Source organism: Octopus sinensis, unplaced genomic scaffold (genome assembly GCF_006345805.1).
Source record: "Octopus sinensis unplaced genomic scaffold, ASM634580v1 Contig12650, whole genome shotgun sequence".
Classification (NCBI taxonomy): Eukaryota; Metazoa; Mollusca; class Cephalopoda; order Octopoda; family Octopodidae; genus Octopus; species Octopus sinensis.
This window is the reverse complement of record NW_021832687.1, coordinates 15,001-30,202: the sequence shown is the minus strand read 5'-3', so window position 1 is coordinate 30,202 and position 15,202 is coordinate 15,001. Positions and strand designations below refer to the sequence as shown.

The 15,202-nt window shown below is 32.4% G+C and overlaps 1 long non-coding RNA gene across 1 annotated transcript in view; it reads left to right on the top strand.

Moving 5' to 3' along the window:
- Positions 1-10,624: 10,624 nt before the first annotated feature.
- LOC118761364 overlaps positions 10,625-15,202 on the top strand; it is a 15,127-nt gene continuing 10,549 nt past the window's right edge. The window contains exon 1 of the long non-coding RNA XR_004997317.1: positions 10,625-11,688. This is a non-coding gene — a long non-coding RNA (uncharacterized LOC118761364). The remainder of the gene's footprint in view (positions 11,689-15,202) is intronic.

Sequence of the window (15,202 nt, the reverse complement as noted above, 5' to 3'; positions counted from 1 at the left end):
CATATATACGTCATATCTGTATTTGTACGTTTGTATTTGTATGTATGTATGTGTGTGTGTGTGTGTGTGTGTGTGTGTGTGTTGTGTGCGTATTAGTGTGTGTGAGTACGTGTGTGTGGTGTATTAGTACGACAAAAATAGCAGTCACGAAATCCTAACCAGTGATTAATCAAAATTTTAATTTTGATAAAATTTTCAAATTATCTTACTTCCTTCCTTTCTTTCTTTCTTTCTTTCTTTCTTACTTCCTTCCTTCCATCCTTCCTTTCTTTCCTTCTTTCATTCTTTCTTCCACCCTTCCTTTCTTCCTTTCTTTCTTTCTTTCTTTCTTTCTTCCTTCCTTCCTTCCATCCTTCCTTTCTTTCCTTCTTTCATTCTTCCTTCCTTCCTTTCTTTTTATCTTTCTTTCTTCCACCCTTCCTTTCTTCCTTTCTTTCTTTCTTTCTTTCTTTCTTTCTTCCTTCCTTCCTTCATCCTTCCTTTCTTTCCTTCTTTCATTCTTCCTTCCTCCTTCCTTTCTTTTTATCTTTCTTCTTCCACCTTCTGTTTCCTTTCTTTCTTTCGTTCTTCTTTCTTTCTTCTTCCTTCCATCCTTCCTTTCTTCCTTCTTTCATTCTTTCTTCCTTCCTTGCTTTTTATCTTCTGTTCTTCCACCCTTCCTTTCTTCCTTTCTTTCTTTTTTTCTTTCTTTCCTTCTTTCTTTCTTTTTTCTTTATTTCTGTGTCTACCTTTCTTTCCTTATTTTCCCGCCTTCCTTTCTTCATCTATCCCTTCGTTCGTTCGTTCCTTTCTTTCTTCTTTCTTTCTTTCTTTCTTTCTTTTTTCTTTCTTTCTTTCTTTCTTTACTTCTTTCCTTCTTCCTCTTTCCCTTCGTTCATTATTCCGTTTTTTCTTTCTTTCTTCATCCTTTTTTCTTTCCTTCTTTCTTTCTTTCTTTCTTTCTTTCTCTCTTCCTTCCTTCCATCCTTCCTTTCTTTCCTTCTTTCATTCTTTCTTCCTTCCTTTCTTTTTATCTTTCTTCCACCCTTCCTTTCTTTCTTTCTTTCTTTCTTTCTTTCTTTTTTTCTTCCTTCCTTCCATCCTTCCTTTCTTTCCTTCTTTCATTCTTTCTTCTTTCCTTTCTTTTTATCTTTCTTTCTTCCTTTCTTTCTTTCTTTCTTTCTTTTTTTCTTTCTTTCCTTCTTTCTTTCTTTCTTTTTTCTTTATTTCTGTGTCTACCTTTCTTTCCTTATTTTCGCGCCTTCCTTTCTTCCTCCATCCCTTCGTTCGTTCGTTCGTTCCTTTCTTTCTTCTTTCTTTCTTTCTTTTTTCTTTATTTCTTCCTTCTTCCTTTTTCCCTTCATTCATTGCTTCCGTTTTTTCTTTATTTTCATCCTTTTTTTCTTTTCTTCTTTCTTTCTTCTTTCTTTTTTTTGTGTCTTTCTTTCTTCCATTATTTCTTCCTTTCTTCCTTTCTTTCTTTACTGCATTTCTTTATTGTTTCCTCCTTTTTATTTCTGTCTTCTTTCTCTCCATTTCTTTTGTCTTTTTCTCTCTCTCTACTTTTCTTTTTAATTTTTCCGACTTCCCTCCTTCCTCTATTCCTTTATTTCCTTTCTAATCCTTCCTTCCTTCCTACATCCCTTATTTCATTCTTTCTCTTTCTTTCTTCCTTTCTTTCTTTCTTTTTTTCTTTCTTTCCTTCTTTCTTTTTTCTTTATTTCTGTGTCTACCTTTCTTTCCTTATTTTCGCGCCTTCCTTTCTTCCTCCATCCCTTCGTTCGTTCGTTCGTTCCTTTCTTTCTTCTTTCTTTCTTTCTTTTTTCTTTCTTTCTTTCCTTCTTCCTTTTTTCCCTTCATTCATTGCTTCCGTTTTTTCTTTATTTCTTCATCCTTTTTTCTTTTCTTCTTTCTTTCTTTCTTCTTTCTTTTTTCTTTGTGTCTTTCTTTCTTCCATTATTTCTTCCTTTCTTCCTTTCTTTCTTTACTGCATTTCTTTCTTGTTTCCTCCTTTTTTCTTTCTGTCTTCTTTCTCTCCCTTTCTTTTTGTCTTTTTCTCTCTCTCTACTTTTCTTTTTACTTTTTCCGCCTTCCCTCCTTCCTCTATTCCTTTCTTCCTTTCTTCCTTCCTTCCTTCCTTCCTCCATCCCTTCTTTCATTCTTTCTCTTTCTTTCTTTCTTTCTTTCTTTCTTTCTTTGTCTCTGCCTTTTATGTATTTCTTTCTTGTTTCCTTCCTTCCTTCTTCTCTTCCTTCCTTCCATCCCTCCTTCCTTCCTTCCTTCCTTCATCCCTTCCTTCTTCTTTCCTTCCTTCTTTCTTTCTTTCTTTCTTTGTCTCTGCCTCTTTTGTATTTCTTTCTTGTTTCCTTCTTTCCTTCTTTTCTTTCACTCCCTTTCTGTCTTTCTTTCCTTTTGTCTTTCTTTTTCTCTCTCTTCCGCCTTCCCTCCTTCCTCTATTCTTTCCTTCTTTCCTTTCTTCCTTCCTTCCTGCCTTCTCTTCCTGCCATCCCTTCTTCCTTCTTTCCTTCCTTCCTTCTTTCTTCCTTTCTCTTTCTCTCTGCCACTTCTGTATTTCTTTCCTGTTTCCTTTCTTTTTTCTTTCTCTCCTTTTCCTTTCTTTCTTTCTTTTACCGCCATCCCTCCTCACTCTATTCCTTCCTTCGTTCCTTCATTCCTGCCTACCCTCCTTCCTTCCGTCTTTCTTTCTTTCTTTCTTTCATTCCGTTTTCCTTCCTTTTCTTCTTTCTTTCTTTCTTTCTTCCTTTTCAATTTATTCTTGTTCTTGCTGCTGATGTTTTCTTCATAGTCGTGTTAGTTATTAATTTCTTTGTTACTTTTGGTGCTTCTTCCCACTTCTCCTTTTCGTAGTTTCTTCGCAAACAAAATGAAGAAAATCTTCGTTACATTTTTGGATTTCATATTTTTCTTTCGTTTTTAAGGCTTACTTTTTATGTATTTATTCAGCTATTTAGTAATTTATTTATTTATTTATTTATTTATATATTTGTATATTTATTTTGCAGAAGATTGTTCCATCATGAATTCAATTGTTGTCTAATATTGCTGCGAATTAAAATGTTCCACTCTCCTTCCACTTGTTTCAGATGGAAGTCAAAACAAATACAGAATTAATGAAATGACAATAATAATAATAATAATAATAATAATAATAATAATAATAATAATAACAACAACAACAACTATAATGATAATAATGATAATAATAAATAATAATAATAATATAATAATAATAATAATAATAATAATAACAACAGAATGCATATAAATAACATATAAATACATAACCAAAACATCAGGACTTACGAATATATATAGCGTACCGAAAATAGCATGCTAGGCACCGCATACATTCTACTAAAGCACTTTCAATGCAGTAAAAATAATAACACCAAAAACAAACCGCTGCACATACCGAAGCACCACAGAGCTGCGCTCGGTAATGCAATGAAAGAATGTAATTATTTTTTTTTAAATCGAACTACCGAACAATAATAATTGTAATAATAATAATAATAATAATAATAATAATAATAATAATAATAATGATAATAATAATAATAATGATAATAATAATAATAATGATAATAATAGTAATTATAATAATAATAATAATAATGATAGTAATAATAATAATGATAGTAATAATAATGATAGTAATAATAATAATGATGATGATAATAATAATAAATAATAATAATATAATAATAATAATAATAATAATAATCATAATAACTTCTGATCTTAACTGATTGGAAGTGTTATCATGTACATTGTTTTGTCTTGGTATAAAAGATGGGCTACAGCAAATATTCTGCTCAATACCACAGATTTGCTTGTCAGTTGTTTGACCTTAACCAGTTGAGCATGTCCCTTAGTGGCTGACGATGTGGCATCTCTGATCACGAGCAGAAGTAGTGGAGGAGCATCATAGCCATGTGTTGAGAGGGATTCTTTGGGGTTTGAATAATTCACCTCTGGAAACATGGTGGTTCTTTCAACATCCTTAACAATCCTTATTCAGGGACCTTTTGAGCGGATGGGCTACTCAACCTGAAGAAAATTCTAACTGGGCCCCACCTGCAAGGTCATGTGGTTTATCTTGATATGAGATCACCATGTCACGCACATATGGTTGTGATGCATGTGCCTGGTGTACCTTTATCAGACGGGTAGTCATGATGGGTATATTGGGCTTCGTATATTTTACCCCAGTGTCACTTTGATGGCATGCACTGCTCTCTCACTCAATAATAATAATAATAATAATAATAATAATAATAATAATAGGTGGATAAAGAAAAGAATGCATGGACAATTTCATAGGGATGTTGAAGATATGACAGAAAAAAGATGGCTATGGATGACTGAAAGTGATTTAAACCGGGAAACGGAGGCTCTAATCTGTGCTGCCCAAGAGCAAGCACTAAGAATCAATTACATCAAATACAGAATAGACAACACATCAGAAAGTGATAGGTGCTGAATGTGTGGACAAAATGGTGAAACCGTATGGCATATTACCAGTCAATGTATGCCACTAGCCCAGAAAGAATATAAGAGACGTCATGACAATGTAGCAAGGATTATCCATCGGACACTATGCAACAAGTATGGACTTGACAGAGCAAAAGAAAGAACAACATAAACCCGAAGTCATCATCTAAAATGATAATGCAAAGATCAAATGGGATGTTATGATTCGGTGGGACCATGAGATAGAGAATAGGAATTCAGACATAGTCTTAATTGTGAAAGAAAGCAAACAATCCTGGATCATAGATATAGCCTGTCCAGCTAACAACAAGATATGTGATAAGGAAGAAAGAAAAGTCGATAGGTATGACAGGTTAGCTTGGGAGGTAAAGCAGTTGTGGTCGATGAAAAAGGTAGCAGTAGTACCAATAATTGTCGGAGCCCTGGGAACAGTGAGTAAAATTTTGAGAAGTACATGGAACAAATAGGGGTTGCAATAAGGGTGGCGCACTTGCAGAAAATAACACTGCTTAGAACCGCTCGAATACTCCGGATGGTGTTCGAAAAGTAAGGCGGGTGTTACCTTAGTTCATTGGTAGTGAACAGCAGATACCGCATACATCTCCAGCGTTAGAAGCTTGCAAAGATTATAAAATAATAATAATGATAAAAGCCCTGATGCAGTACTAGGTACTGACTCACATCACTTCTAGAAGTGTTATCATGTGCACGTTTTGTCTTGGTATAGAAGATGGGCTACAGCAAATATTCTGCTCAATACCACAGATTTTCTTGTCAGCTGTTTGACCATAACCATTTGAAAATGTCTCTTAGTGGCTGGAGATATGTGCATCTCTGATCACGACCAGAAGTAGTGGAGGAGCATCATAGCCATATGTTGAGAGGAATTCTCTGGATTTTGAACAACTCATTGCTAGAAACAGGGGTGTTTCTTTCAACCTTCTTAAACAATTCTTATTCAAGGAACGTTTGAGCAGGATAGGGTTACTCGACCTGAAGAAAATTCGAACTGGGTTCCACCTGCAAGGTCATGCACTGTTTATATTGTGATATGAGATCACCATGTCACACACATATGGATGTGATGTATGTACCTGGTGTACCCTTATTAGACGGGTAGTCATGATGGGTATACTGGATTTCGTATATTTGTACCCCTGTATCACTTTGATGGCATGCACTGCTCTCTTACTCAATAATAATAATAATAATAATAATAATAATAATAATAATAATAATAATGATAATAATAATAATAATAATAATAATAATAATAATAATAATAATTAATAATAATAATAATAATGATAATAATAATGATGATGATGATGATGATGATGGTGATATAATAATAATAATATAATGATGATGATGATGATGATATAATAATAATAATAATGATGATGATGATGATGTGATATTATGATAAAATATAAAAATAATAATAATAATAATAATAATAATATAAAAATAATAATAATGATAATAATAATAATAATAATAATAATAATAATAATAATAAAATAATAATAATAATGATAATAATAATGATGATGATGATTGATGATGATGGTGATATAATAATAATAATAATGATGATGATGATGATGATATAATAATAATAATAATGATGATGATGATGATGTTGATATTATGATAATAATAATTAATAATAATATAATAATAATAATAATAATAAATAGAAATAATAATAAGAAAAGAAGAAGAAGAAGAAGAAGAAGAAGAAGAAGAAGAAGAAGAAGAAGAAGAATTCGTATATTTTACCACAGTGTCACTTTGATGGCATGCACTGCTCTCTCACTCAATAATAATAATAATAATAATTCCACCCAATACTGATTTTTTGTAGGTGTTATATCTTTACATTTGTACCAGTCTTTTTTTAGCACTCAGCTACCAACATGGCTCATAAAGGTTGGTAGAAATGTAAAGATAGAACACCTACAAAAATACATCTATAATAATAAATGCCAACCCGAATTTCTGTGTCAGTGTGTCACACTTTGACCTCTTCTCTCACTATTCAGTGACACTCCTACTATTCATCATGCAGGCATAGAGACGGTGACGGCGGTAGTAGATTGACGGTTGTGATGGTCATGGGGTGATAGTAATAGTATGAACTGTAGTTGTGATGGAGGCGACGGTGATGATGGTGGTAACCGAGGCGGTCAGGGATGACGCTAATAGTAAGCGATGTGAAAGACAGTAGTGATGGTGGTGGAGAGGAAGGCGGCGAAGTCATTGGTATTGGTGGTGGTGGCGTCAGAAATCTGACTGATGTGCGTATGGCAGTTGTGGTGGCGATGGTGGTGGTACTCGTGTTGGTTGAAAACAATCAACAGAATGAGAAAGAGGGTGAGAGAGAGAGAGAGAGAGATAGAAAGAGGTTAGACAAAAAATTGTACTGACCCCTAAATAGGAAGACAAATAATATCATTTATCATGCAACTTTCCAATAAGTTCCAAGTCGGCAAATTATATCATTGTTTTGATGAAAATTGTCCATTGCTTGACAAATATTGGTCAAGTTTAAAAAATTTAATATTTACTTAATGCATGAAGTGTCATTATTGGGTCAAAGGTTCAATGAAGAGCCCTCCACAGGGTCTTCATTTTTAATTCATCTTTCAAACAAACACCATTTTATAGTATTACTTCAAATTTAAAAAAAAAAAAACTATCATTCGATATATTATACAAAATTCAAATTTATATCTCTGAAGAGCAGAAGAGTTGACTATAAATGCTTATCGATATAGGATTTCATTACAGGGACAACAATTCTGTGAAACTATCGTAAGATGCTGTAAATACTCAATTCAAAACTTTTAAACTGTCATACACATATATATTCTTACTTATACATATTTACATACATTTTTATACAAATTTATACTTATTTATATTTATATTTTTAATACAACAATTATTTTTCATACGTGTATATCTTTCTGAGGAGTTTTTTGATATATATTTTAATTCCTAATAGTAATAATATATTATCAATATATTATATATATATATATATATATATATATATATATATATATATTTATTATATAGGAGCTTCCTGAAGATTCTATTGAATGAAACAGTTCTAGTCCTGTAGAAGCTCCTTCTATATAATAAATTAATTTTACTCTGCTATGTATTGAGTACCTTATTTACTGTGGTTAACCCCGAATCAACCCGGGACTACATATTATATATATAATATATATATATATATATATTATATATATATATATATATATATATATACATATATATATTATATATACATATATATATATTATATATATAGATATATATATAATATATATATATATATATATATATATATATATATATATATATATGTAATATATATATGTATGTATGTAGTTATGTATATATTATAAAGTATGCATCTATATATATGTATATTTTTGGGATATATATATGTATGTATATATGTATATATATATATATATATATATATATGTATGTATGTATATATATGTATATGTACGTATGTACGTATGTATATATATATATATCTATATATATGTATATATATATACATGTATATATGTGTGTGACAGAGAGAGAGAGAGAGAGATAAATAGAGAGAGAAAGAAGGAGAGAGAAAAGAGAGAGGGAGGAGAGAAATAGATACAGAGTTGGTGATGCTGATCATAATATTTAATGTCTTCTCTTCTGTCATCGCAGGTTACATCTGATCCACGCTTTCGTTTGGAAGAGAAGCTGCGGGACGCTGGACTTTTGACATCCGAGTACGCACGGACCGCACTGAAGAGCATGGCTCCGTCGCAGGCACCGCGTCCTGACATGCTATCAACACTGAATACACTGGATTAAACTTTCATTTTATCATCTCCTTCACTCTTTCTATTTCTATACTCACACCCTGTTCTTTGTTTTCTCTCTCTCTCTCTCTCTCTCTCTCTCTTATATATATATATATATATATTATATATATATATATATATATATATATATATATATATATATTTATAATGTATATGTGTGCTTGTGTATGTACATTCATCTAAACAATCCAAATATGCATACACACATACGTACGCACACCCATATTATATATATATATATATATATATGCATGTATAAGCGTGTGTTTGTGGATGTATATTTATACACACACACACAACACACACATATATTATATATATATATACATATACATACCTATGTACATGCACATATATATATATACACACATGCAATAATATTTTGCGTAATGAGATAAAAAAACCAAGGCCGTGTGTGTTGTGGTGTGTGTGTGTGTGTGTGTGTGTGTCGTGGTGTGTATGTATTTCATTGAACTCAACACGTTCTTTTCATTCTCTCCCTATTTATTTTCTCTTATTCCTTTCTGTCGAAGAGCGTGGTCTCGAAACGTAAAAGACTTTTCCATTTTTCCTGAGCGTGAAACTAATATACCTGCTTGTTGTCCCTGCACCTATCTTTGTTTTCTATAAATTTAAACTATATATATATGTTTGTGTGTGTGTGTGCGTGTGTGTTTGTGTGTACACACATTCATACATACATACATACATACATACATACATACATACATACATACATACATACAAACATACATACATACATACATACATACATGCTTACAAACAAAAATACCCTGTTGTTGATGTTGACATTCCAATGAAGAAGTCTTGGATCTAGGTTAGAAACTGGTTCTTTCTCTATAGGCAAGACATCTGGAAATAAACTGAATAATGACATAGCACACACACACACGCACAAACACACAAGCACACTCTCACACAAACACACACAAACATACACACACACACACACATACACACACACACGCACGCACACACAATATATATATATATGTATGTATGTATATGTATAAATTGTAATGGAAAGGTTGACAGTAACGCCTGATTTTCGGTTTACCATCGTCAGCGGTGTCAGGTCAAGCTCTGGAATCACTGCCAACTTGTTTTTTTTGTAAGAATTAATAAATATGTGCTCTGCTTTTTAGGATAGTAACCCTTCAGCTTAATCGTTATGTGTGTGGTGTGTGTGTGTGTGTGTGTGTGTGTGTGTGTGTGTGTGGTGTGTGTGTGTGTGCGGTTGTGTGTCTATGATATATATATATATATATATATCTATATATATATATATATATATATATATATATAGATATATTATAGTAAAAACAATTAAGATTCAAGTGAGTTCCAATGAATTCACATGAATGCGGTACTCAACTTAGATGCACCAGATCTATGTGGTATTAACCATAAAATAATTGTGGGTGATTATAAACAAGAAAAAAGCAACAAGAATGGATTAGTTGTTCAGTACAATTGTTTCATACGAAGAACAGCTTTATTAAAAGCTGCAAATATTGCAGCAAATACAAGTGTCCCGTATTCATAAGCCAAAGCACATATGAGTTTTCCAAACATCCTAGGGGGTGAGGCTACACTCATGAAGTATCGAAGAGAGTTCTATGAAAAGCAAAGTTATATTGTAAGCAGACTTCAAAAGTTCTCTAATGAGGCACAGTTTTATAAAAGGTTTTTTAAAAAGTTTGTTAGCTTCACAGAAAAGGTAAATCCATCCATAATAATGCAGGTGTAATTTCCGGAGATATGAGGAGATATTTCATACTCAGAGAAGATGAATGTAAGATGTTGATCACACTTCTACTCGTTTCACAAAACTACTATGTTGGAAGAAGAGATTGGCTATATTGTCTAAAAGAAGTCGCAAAAAGAAGTCAGTGAAGCAGAAACCGCCCAAATAAGGACATTATGGGAGGAAGGGGTGTAAGTACACAACCTACAAAGTTTAGTTTATTTCTGTGGTGACAGAAAATCTAGGTCAGTGTTGCAGGAACCTGAGATTTATAAGTTATAAAAGAGAACATTACTTTTGACCATCATACTGCCACTCCTACAGAGTTAAAGGCAGGTATAAGAATATAAAGAGAACAAAAGAAAGTATCAAAGGGGTCAAAGGCTATCAGTAGAGGAAAATACATTAAGAGATTTAAGTGCAACACTAGAACAGGAGGTTATTTATTTATTTATTATTGTTTCTATTTATACAAATGTTTATACATTGTAAGACAGACTTTAGGTCTATACCTAGAGGTCAATTAATTTCTATAGTAAAAGTTGTGAGAGTATTGTTTATTCAAAATATAGTGAAAATCATAGTGAAAATTCTTTATATTATTATTAAGGGAGTAGCATTACTTATTAAACTTAGAATAGAATTAGGAAGTATTAGCAATTTATTTGATTTAAGTTGGGTTAATTAAATTAGATTAAATTAAATTAACTATATAGTCAATTACATTTTTGGCAACGTACAAATACCATTTGTTTCTTTGTGTTCTAAAACAGGTACAGTTAGAAAGAAAGAACACCAGTGGAAGAGCTCGCGGATATCTATTTAAAATATTTATTAGAGTTTTGCTTTTTTAGTAAACACAAGATAGTCATAGCTCTATACGATTATTCTATACGATTTTTATTTAAAATATTTAAGAGTCTTAATTTTTGAGTGAATACAAGATTGACCTAATTCGATACGGTTATTTAACAAATTTTTATTTTTTCTATGCCTTAAAATTTCATATGTCTCCATGGAGCAGAGTTGGCAACCTACCCAGTTATTTCTATAAGGCATCGCTCTTCTAACTATTTCCCAATATTTAATATTATTTTTGAGTTCCCAGATCTTACTTGAAAGTGTGGTGCAACCAGCTTTATGACGTAACTTAAATGAGGAGATATGGTTGCTAACTCTTTGTTTAAATTTTATAGTACAACCTAAATAAAAAGATTTGCTATTCTCAGTAGTTATGGTACATTTATAGATTACGTTACTTACCCCACACAGACCAGGTGCCGGGCATTTTGATTTAATTCTACAATTACACCTAGGGGATCATCTTATACATATATATATATATATATATGTGTGTGTGTGTGTGTGTGTGTGTGTGTGTGGTATGTTGTATGTATATGTATCTACCTATATGTATGTATGTATGTTATGTATGTATTGTATGCATGTGATGAATGTATATGTATGTATGTATATATGTACAAAGCAATTAACAATGCGATATAATATCCTGGGACAACAGTAAATCACGTTTATAAAGAACTGCATGAAAATATAAAAAAAAACAAAAGCAAAACATGAATATGTAAATATAATATTTTCTGGATGCGACTGTTACTGATTAAGATATTTGCTGCATAGATTTTTTTTATCACTCTAAAATATGACTTTGTTCATATGAATCGGCACGTTTATAGGAATGCATTGATTTAAGTTGGTCTAAATACGTTTTGTCATTGTGTCTAATTTATTCTTTTTTTTCAATACATTACAGAAGGATAATGTCTTGCTATCGTAACAATATTTTAGTTGGGAGTTATTTTTTTTATACCCATCAGATCAATTAAATTTGTTTCACAGCTAATTTTTACGATACATATTAATATTACAGATCATTTTTGATTGGGTAAGATATGATCTTTGGGTGTTCTTTAAACTTTCCGTTTGGTTCCTCTTTTGTGTTGTATGTATTTCGAAATATGCTCAGTTTTACCTCCAACATACAAAAATGAAAGCGAATTTACTTTTGCCAGCGCACTTCTGCCAGAAATGCACATGCGTCTGAACATTTGTATAACTAAAACCCTATTTTAGTGTGCTAAATAAAACTGACTTCTGCATTATTTTTTCATATATGTATATACCCTGAAAGATACTATAGTTGGATTAAATTTTAAAAGAATAGATGGGACGTTCTATATATTTTACCAATTACATTCGTTTTGTTTTAACTCATCTGTTTTGTTGAATTCCTTCCAATTAAATTTCTCAGATGTATATGCTAAAAGGTATTCATTACGGTATATATCATAAGATGGAGGTAAACCTCGATAACATCATAACACAAACAGCAACGACAACACCAACAACAACAACAACATCAACAATGGAAACAGCAATGATGATGTCGATGATAATGCCTGGGGAATATTTATTTTGTTGCTCGACCTGTTAGTATTAGCAGCAAAATCTCGTCACATTTGAAAGAGAGAAAACATTCGATAATGTTATTGTATATACCCGTACAAGATGGCTGCCAAGCTGGAAATATTTCATCAGAGCTCAGATGAATCACCTTTAGCCTAGGGCTAAGCAAGAACAGCAACAACAAAGCTCAAATGGTCACACATTTTCATATCCACGGAGAGAATGATAAATAACAACTGTTTATAATATATAGAAACTTCGATAGAACTCAATTGCTCTACTCTAAGTTGAATAACATTGCAATCGTTGGTAACATTTTCGGAAATTTTTAGATCCCTCGTCTTTCACAAGAGTAAGACAAGTATACATTCTCAATTTCCGTTTTTTTTTTAATCTAACAAAGCCTTAATCAGAATACACAGAATGAGTACAAGCATTCTGGGATCACCTTCGAAGTAAAGCGACTAACTCATCGGGCTCGGTCCATTAGATATACATGTGGAAGCAAATTAGCAAGACCAGATCTTCCGAGGTACGAACCTGCACGCTTAATTCCACGCCTACTATGAAGCGTACGCATCTCCAAGTCTGATCAGTTACATTTGAAATTAAGGAATAAGGAAAAGGATCCATTGAATACGCGTATTAATTTTGTTGTTGTTGCATATTATGAAATTATTAAAATCGCTAGTAACCCTGTATAACACTATTTCATTCTCTATAGAAGTCATCAGCATGATATAACCTTGGATATATTAATTAAACATTTTATGAAATGAGATATTCCTTCCAGATTAAAAATAATCACGGCCCGGAAGAAGTTCATGGAATGTGTGTTTTCTTCTTTGTTTCTTCTTCTTCTTTCTTTTCTTCTTCTTCTTCTTCTTCTTCTTCTTCTTCTTCTTCTTCTTCTTCTTCTTCTTCTTCTTCTACGTCTTCGTAGAGCATTTGGAAACTTGCAGTAAAAAGTAGGTAGTGTGGTTATAAATGGCAAAGAATGAACATGGGATTGCACCTAGAAAGTTACTCTTCGAGACACATCACCGGGTAAAGTTGTTTAGGGAAGACCAACAGTCTCCCATGCATACCAACCTCCCATCTCCACGCCACCGATGTTATCTAAGGCTGATACATCTTGACACCAGTGACGTCACAACTCATTTCTACAGCTGAATGAACTGGAGCAACGTGAAACAATGTGTCTTGCTCAAGAACACAACACACAGGCCGGTCCGGGAATCGAACTTACTACTTCGTGATTGTGAGCCCGACGTTCTAACCACTGAGCCATGCGCCTTCACTGTAGTTATACAACACGGATTTCTCTTTGTGATAAGAGAAATGGACCTCGACTTGTCCAGTCATGGCCGGATATTTTACTGCTTCATCAGAGACCAGTTACTCGTTTATATAACGACGAAGACAACAGCAACTTATTGCTATTTATAGTAGACACAAACTCGAATAAAACTAAACTGGTTTGAGTGACTCGAATAAAAAAATTAGAAACGAGGTATTAATAAATATATAAATCGTTTACAGTGATCCCTCGCTACTTCACGACTTCGCGGATTTTTAGAATATATATATATATAATGAACGCCTAAAATTTTTCATTAAATCCCTTAAAATATTAATAATAAATATTATTTCCTAGTCTAGGAACAACAAAACAAGCGTAAAATAGCAAAAAAGCATATACAGGGGTATTTGAACTTAAGACGGGCTATGATTGGTGCAATGGAGATAGACGACGAATCACAGCTTTCTCTTTTGCAATCTGGCCTGTGTAATAGTAACAATCTCATTTTTTAAATCTAAAGTGTTATTGTTTAATAGTTGCCCTTGTTATTAATAGGTTACTGTAATGGGTGGGTTGTTAACAGTACAGGGAGGGTTTTAAAATGTCCAAATACACAAATAAATACTGTAAATATGGTGTCCCTGCTTCGCGGAAATTCAGTTTTCGCGGCCGGTCTCGGAACCATTCTACCGCGATAAACGAGGGATCACTGTATTCATTAATAGAATTACTATATAGCGTCTTTTGATGAGGATGTAACGAAGACATCGAAATTTAATAAACAAATACGCTTGGAAATAAGCATGAAGTTAGACACTGTCTAATCACGAACTGAGGACAACAACTCTGTACACATGTTTTCTATCTTGAATTCGTGCTTATAAAATGTATAGTTAAATTTAATGCTTCTTTATAATCGAAAACTCTGAACTTTACTTTTAAAGTATACTGCTACTAATATTTGTTTGCTTGAAATAGTTTCAATCATAATAAAATGGCGAATTTCATGATGAAAACAGTATTAAATGGTAAATAGAAATAATCAAATGAGATAAATCACGAACGTACCCTTCTATAACGTAAAGGTTAGTAGCTATGATACATCGAAAATTCTCGGGTGAGAGGCGAAATAAATGAAATTTTCAGAAAATCAAAGAAACATATTTTAAGCTTCACTGAAAAAAAAATAGTTGGCACTATTTATGCACAGTATCTACGTTTTGCAGAGAGGCTAAAAATGCAAAACTTTATCTCTTCCTTAAACATAAAAAGAACACTGCTGTATACTTGTATGCTACATTTATTACGAAATCG